Source organism: Megascapheus bottae, chromosome 13 (genome assembly GCF_031878675.1).
Source record: "Megascapheus bottae isolate mThoBot1 chromosome 13, mThoBot2.hap1, whole genome shotgun sequence".
NCBI classification, from domain to species: domain Eukaryota; kingdom Metazoa; phylum Chordata; class Mammalia; order Rodentia; family Geomyidae; genus Megascapheus; species Megascapheus bottae.
Window position 1 is genome coordinate 28,034,028 of NC_143521.1, and position 7,311 is coordinate 28,041,338.

The 7,311-nt window shown below is 36.2% G+C and overlaps 1 pseudogene; it reads right to left on the minus strand.

The window, feature by feature from the left end:
* Positions 1 to 4,784: 4,784 nt before the first annotated feature.
* LOC150055717 (ribosomal oxygenase 2 pseudogene) lies at positions 4,785 to 6,420 on the minus strand (annotated as a pseudogene).
* Positions 6,421 to 7,311: the final 891 nt, after the last annotated feature.

Genomic DNA, 7,311 nt, shown 5'->3' on the forward strand with positions numbered 1-7,311 from the left:
TTCACAGCAAAATAAATCATAAAGGATAAATCATCTCCATAATGAAAATGATATACTCCCAGGGACTCTCTTTACATAAGACAGAGGAAGGATAGTAAACATTTTAATTTTTTATCTGAATCCGTTGCTTTAGGCCATTAGTAAAGAACATTACAGCTCTTCACAAAAATCAAAGTAATGCTCTATTGTCACCTTTCAAATGAACAGGAGCTATTTGTCATGTTTGGTACCAAAAAGTAATGTTTCTTTAATCAAATAGGCAAGGATAAATTCATAATGTATAAAATGAAATGGAAAGGGGACTCTCACAGGAGAAAAATAGCTCTGAGAGTAACTGTTGTATGTTCTTTTCTTCTCTTCAGCTTTTCTTTTCCCTCCTTACTGGGTGGATATTAGAAGAATTCATAGAAATTTAAATCAAGCAGATACACTTTATAATATTAATAACGATGACAATTTTTAAAGGATCAATATTTTTACTGAGCAAGGACTGCCTTATATATTTTAAATGGATAAATTCATTGAAAGTAAAGGAATGCTACTTCAACTTTAAACTACTATAACTTCTGGAAAATTCCTTCCAATAACTGAGTTGAGCATTAAAGAAACAAAAAAAAAAACATTAGTCAAGAAATGGCTTGAATGGCTTCAAAAACCATTAGTCAAGCAAATTTTCTCAATTTGCTTCTTTTTTGTATAGCAAATGAGTGGCCACAACATCCAGTGCCCTGGGATTTGAGATATAAAATAAACTGGACACCAAGATACTAGATGAAATTATGTTCCAATATGCTTCCTCCATTGAAAAGGAGGAATATTTGGGATTTAAGTAGCCTCTAGAATGTCAAAATATTTACAAAAAATAATACTAATCACAGATTTCCCACTCTGAAGATCATAAAATATATTATGTAATAAACTTCAATTACAGAAGCTCAGTAAATACAACTAAGCCTCAACACATCATTTTCATTTTATTTTTTTTAGAAGCATAGACAGCTTTTATGGACCTTTGTCAGAATCTACCTTCTGCACTGCATCTATTCAGTGAAAATAACAAACACCTTCATTCCATTAATATTTTTCTCAATCTAAGTATAAAATGGGCTCACATGGAATGAATATTACATAAACAAACTGCTTCTCACACTTGAGCTTCTACTAATGTTTAAAAAAGCAGAAATTGTCTTAGCTCTCACATACTCATTGTAGTAGAATCTGATGTGGACAGAATTCTGAGAGATAGAAGCAAGGCCAAATTCTCTGTTAGTCAAGAAGCTTTGCAATTAAGGGTCAGCCATCTACAAACCCTGGTACTTGGAGGCTCAGAGTGGAAAAATCTCAGTTGGACATTACTTGGACAAAGTAAAGGTTACTGTGACGACATCCCAATTAATTAGTCAGACAGGTCTTGGAACTGTACCCTGCAATTTTAGCTACTGAAGGACATAGGAAGAAGATTGTGACCTGGGTCAGCCCAGACAAAAAATGAAAGTGCAAAAGGCTGAGATGGTCTAAGGCACTACCTAACAAGAGCAAATCCAGGAGCTCAAATCTCAGTGTCACAAAGAAATTGAAGTTTTCTTAAAAATGTTCTTTCTCATTATCCTTAGAAATTCTGTACTGTATATGTGTGTTTGCACTATTTCACAGACAAATACATGTTTCTCCAAAATGTTGAGAATAATCTGTCTTTCTTTTCTTGGATGTATGGAATATGGTATTTTGCTTGACTTCTTTCCAAATTTTGAAAATAATATTTAAATAAACTTGGATCAATAAAATAAGAAGTCAACTGTACCTGCCTACTGCAGATGCTGAGAACTGAGGAGCACAGATCAATCCAGAACTGACAAAATATCCACAAAACTCTACCTCCAATTACCTAGAAAAATATTGGACTGGAAATGTGGCTCAGGTAGGAAAGCACCAAACAGGAATAAAATAGCTGAACAAAAACATAAGGCTCTGAGTTCAAATCCTTGTGCAAGCACAAAACTCTCAGTTGTAATAAAGATTCAGGATATTAATGAACAATTAATAGCAATGTCTGAGGAAATAATCACTTTAAAATCTAAAGTAAAAGGCTTCAAAAGATCAAAAAAAGGAGAAAAAGCAGAAGTGGGTAATCATTATTCTCCAAGGAGCAGAAAGCCAGAACATCATCAAAGATGATGTATGAACCTCAGACAATTGCATGGATGAGTTTTAAATTTAGACAGGAGATCTGACAGATTAGATTTCACAAAAGTTGGAGCATTTAGTGAACAGATTATTTATGACTATTTAAAAGAAAACTTTTGGATCATTTGTTACCAAGACAGGAAAACAGAAATAACTTAATAAAAGATATATAATTCAAATAGCACTTGAACAAATTATCTGCAATGTAAGTCACATAGTTTTAAGTAGACCTTGGTGAAGAGTGATTAAAATTAAAAGCTTATATTTTAACCAGTGAAGTGTAGAGAAAACAGATTTAAGAAACTCAGATAATAAACTGATATGTCATCTTCCATAACCAAAGCTCCTTATAAACACTTTCTTAATGTATGCCTGTGAGGGTAAGGGGTGAGAGGATTTAGTATGCAGCAAAATATGTATTGTTTTCTTTTTCCTTTTTTCATTCAATGACAAACTCTTATAATACAAAGTTATATCCAATTAGTTTCAAAGTTACATCCAATTAGTTTCACAATTTTAAGTGTGAGACTTCAATTTCTTCAAAGACAACATCTCACAAGTCATAAAATCATCATATTTATTGGATTTACTACCAGATAACTCCACCAACTTTTAAAAAATATGTGTTTATCCTAGAAATATAAGGCCATATAGTATGATGCTAAATGAAAGGACCTCCAGGTTATAGAAACAAAGGCCATATAGTGAATGATTGTTGTCCTTAATGTACTATGTTATCTATCATCTCTTTTGCTCTCTCTTGGTTATCTCATATTGTTACAGTATTTTACCTTGTTATCTAATATATTGTATATATGATTATTTGTTTATTTGAAATAGGATAGAAAAGGGAGAAAAACAAGATGAGGGGTGGGGAGAGGGGTGGGAAATGGGGACCAAGACACGAGAAAGGGTATCAATGTTTGTGAAGTAATGCACCTTCTGTCTGGTGAATATAATGTAACCCTTCTATTAATTACAATAAAAATATATGAAAGAGAAAAAAGAAAAGAAAAGAAAAAGAAAAACAACCAAAATATGTTTACAATGTTTAAAACATAAGTCAAATTTATTTAGACAAATTAGGAGAGTTCTTGTAAATCTTGCCTTTGCCAAGGAAAAGCCAGATTGTAACTTAAGTACTCTCTTCCTCCTTCTCCTCTTTTTCATTTTCTTTTTCTCTTCTATCTCTGTCCTGTGTTTCACAGAAACACAGAAATCCCTTGTGTTTCTTTTACAAAACCAATCTTTAATATGAAAAGCAAATTATACACAACATCCACCTCACAACAGACATCAACTGAAAAATCACATTAGTTTCTCCTTATTGAAAAGTTCCAAGACATATCTTTGATAATCCCAGCTGGTGTGACTTCTTCTCATTGATCCCAAGGTCCTAGGAGAATATAGAAGTCCCGGTAAAACCACATAGTTGGAAATGAAAAAAACAGTTCTTTCCAAACGAGATAGAAATAAATGCCAATCAGATCTGAATGGTTTCACATGGAAATCTGATAGGAATGCTCCTGTTTTATTTCATTACGATAGGAGCACTTCTGAAAACTCTTAGTATGAATTGGCAGTGCTAGGTGTAAATCCCTGCTGTTTATATTGGTTCCATGACCTGCTTTCTGAAGGGCTACCTTCCTGTAGGAGGTTAAGAACATAATTGGCTGTGAATCCCTGCGTTTGAAGAAAACTCCTAGAAGGATTCTCTGAAATGAATCATTTTTTTCTCTCTTTTTTTTAAAATTTCTTTTAGTACCATCCTGAAACTTGAACTCAAGGCCTGAGTGTTGTCCCTGAGCTTTTTTCCCCAAACTAGCACTCCACCACTTGAGTAACAGCTCATCTTGATTGTTCTGGGAGTTAAAGATGAGTCTCACAAATTTTCCTGCCCAGAATGGCTTTGAATTGTGACCCTCAGATCTCAGCTTCCTAAGTAACCAGGATTACAGGCATGAGATAAGAGCACCTGGCAAGAATTAGCTTTTAAACCGCTAAAATAAACATAGAATGTTTGGCTAAATGTGTTTAAGTGATAAAAGCTGCAAATCGGTATACACATAAAGTTGCTTTCTTCATATCAGTAGTCAAAGGAAGAAGTTAGTAGCAGATGCATTTCTTTAATCCATTCTCATTTTGACAAATCATTGTTATAAGAACAGATACTTAAATATTTTGCTTTATCCCTTAACCAACTCATTTATGAAAGATAAGTTGATAAAATAAAACAAAATATGTTACTCTTTGTGCCTAATGCATAAAGTTGCTTTTAAAAATTTTGTGGTACATACACTGAATTCTTTTTTCAAGGAAATTTTTAAAATTATATTTTATTGTTGGGATAATGCGTAGAGGGGTTACAATTATATTCATCAGGTAGTGGGTATATTATTTCTTCAACATTGATACCCCTTCTCATGTTTTTCTCCCCCTTCCCCTCCTCCAACCCCCTCCCAATCATTTTGCTTTTCTCCTTCCCTTCCCTATTTCACATAAACAAATAAATGTATACTTTGTTACCTGGTATATTGTTTTTTTGTTGTTTTTTCCAAGTTAATGACATTTATTATACACAATACATTTATTGGGAATTGTGCCTTTTCTACCACACTGGATTAAATAAACTCATCAGAAGTATGGCTTTGTCACATCTTAGGTAACTTAGTAATTTACAGCTTTCTCTCTCGTGTGCCTATTAGTACAGTAGACATCTAGGCAAGAATAGGTGCCTTTCCCTCTTGTGCTGCCAGGTGTACTCCCACACCAAGTATTAACACACAGCAATAAGCATTACATCTCCTGTACACACAGAATATGGCAGAATCCAATTTGCTTCTGTACTGGCATTACACAACTTGCAGTAAGCATTCTGTCCAGAGGGACAACACCAGACTCTCCTTGTCCTCATCTGTGCTGAGTTGCAGGTCTTTGACAGAAATAGCTTCACTGCTCCAAATCTGCTTCAGTGCATCCACACGTGATAAAGGAAAGGGAAGTCCATGAATCTCTGTTTCCTCATTTCCCATCGTATGTGTCTCTCTCCTATTCTTTAGAGAATGATAGAGATACACCATTTTTTCTTGAGCTTCATCAGATGGATCCTGATCTGGTCCTACTGTGAGGACAATGTGATCTCTGAACTGTAGTCTCACTGTACTATCCAACCTTGGTAACTTTCCACCTGGCGTCAACAGCTCTATTCCTTCCACATGGTAAGGGGGCAGTCTGTGCATAACAAAATCCTTCTTCATGTCTGATGATAGCAGTTCTTGTGTGCCCTCCAGCCGATCTGCAAGAACCTTTAAGAAGCCACTTAATCTTCTGGTTGCCACAGTTGTAGGTTCCACTTGCATGAGCAGCCGTCTGGGAATTCCAGTCCGTAACTACACATCTTCCTTTAAAGTATCAAACACAAGCCCCGAAATGGTGTCCAAAAGGAAATCTCCCCATGAATTGTTCTGGTAGGTGCTGATGGTCACATGAGTAGAGTGGGCCAGACCTGGAGAAGTATCCGCCTGGTGGATGGTCCCTCTGGGAAAGTACAACAAATCACCGGGCTTCAATGTGAACTCGTGGGTCGGTTTCCCAATCCGTGTCTCAGCCTCCACACTGTACTCTTGTGCCAAGACCACTGTGGGTGGATAGAGGCGCCAGTGCTTCTCTCCCTCCAGCTGCAGGATGAAAACCTCAACATCATCGTAGTAGGGAGGTAGGCCCTGAGCGCCAGCAGGGGTAATAAACACATTCGAGACGACTAATGAACCAAAGTAACATTCCAGCTTCTCCTGGATCCTCCAAAGCTCATCCTTAAATCTCTGTGGTTGATGGAACTGAATTGTTACCCTTTTCTGATCAAGATCTTTTCTCAGTTGAAGAAAGTGTGCTTTGCCATCCTTATTTAAAACCTTTTTCTTTCCATTGATGCACCGGCAGACATTCACATCTCTTCCCTAGTATATACCCTGGTTGCAGACTCTTCAGATCTGTTAGCCTGAACAGGGACTGGTAATATGCAGCCAGTATAGGGTCATCTCTCTGAATAAGAAGGGGCTTCTGCTCCCAGAATTCCTTGAAAAATGTCTCTGTCTTGATAGATGAGATCAAACTTTCAAAGAGACTGCTGGGATTAGCAAAGTTGAAGGTGGAAGGCGAACTACCTGCCTCCATCTTTGCCTGCTTACAGGGAACAGCTTCCTCTTCCCTTCCTGCAAGCTTGGCCTTCTTTGGCATTGTTCAGTCTTCAAGACAAAACAGAGAGAAGATACAAACCTGACTCGGCCTACCTGATATATTGTATGTTGTACATACACTGAATACTTGACCGAATTCTTCCTATTTTTCCCCTTTTTAGCTTCCACTTTAGTTACCCTAAGGTGTTACCCTTTCCCCTTAGCCTCACTCCACCTCTCCCAAGTACCCATTTCCTGATGCTTATTTTGTTGGATTTTGACTTTGCCTTTCTAAGGAATTACGCAGTTCGAATCCTCTTTCAAATCTTCCACATATCAGTTAATACATTTGTGACTAGTTGCCCACCACCCACACTTATTGGCTAATTCTAGCTTCTACATACAAGGAAAAACATGCAATCTTTCTCTCTCTGGGTTTGGCTTACTTCCTTAATAATTTGTTACCAAGCCTTTCCGTTTCCACACAAATGGTACAATAGCATTCTGTATAATGGATAAATTAAAATTGTATATCATATATATACTATATATACTGCATTTTATTCATCTATACATCCACTGAGGGGCATCTCAGTTGATTCCACTATATATAATATATATATATATATGTTTTATAGTTTTTTCCCTTTCTTGTGATTCCATTTAATTACCTCAGTTCCAAAAATAACTGTGATAACTGGATCACTTCATTTGTTCATTCATTTGTTCCCTTCAGTTTTATACTAATTTAGAATTTTGATTGAACAAAGCAATTGTTTCATGCCATCTTCTGTGTGGCTGTAGTGGATACAAATGAACCAAACTCACAATACCTACTAGCCTTCCCGTGCAGGAGCAATAACAGACCTAATGGACAAACTCTACAACCAAGATCAAGAAAGGAACAACTGACTGGAAATAATTGTAGTCTTGTTTCCGCAACTATATATCC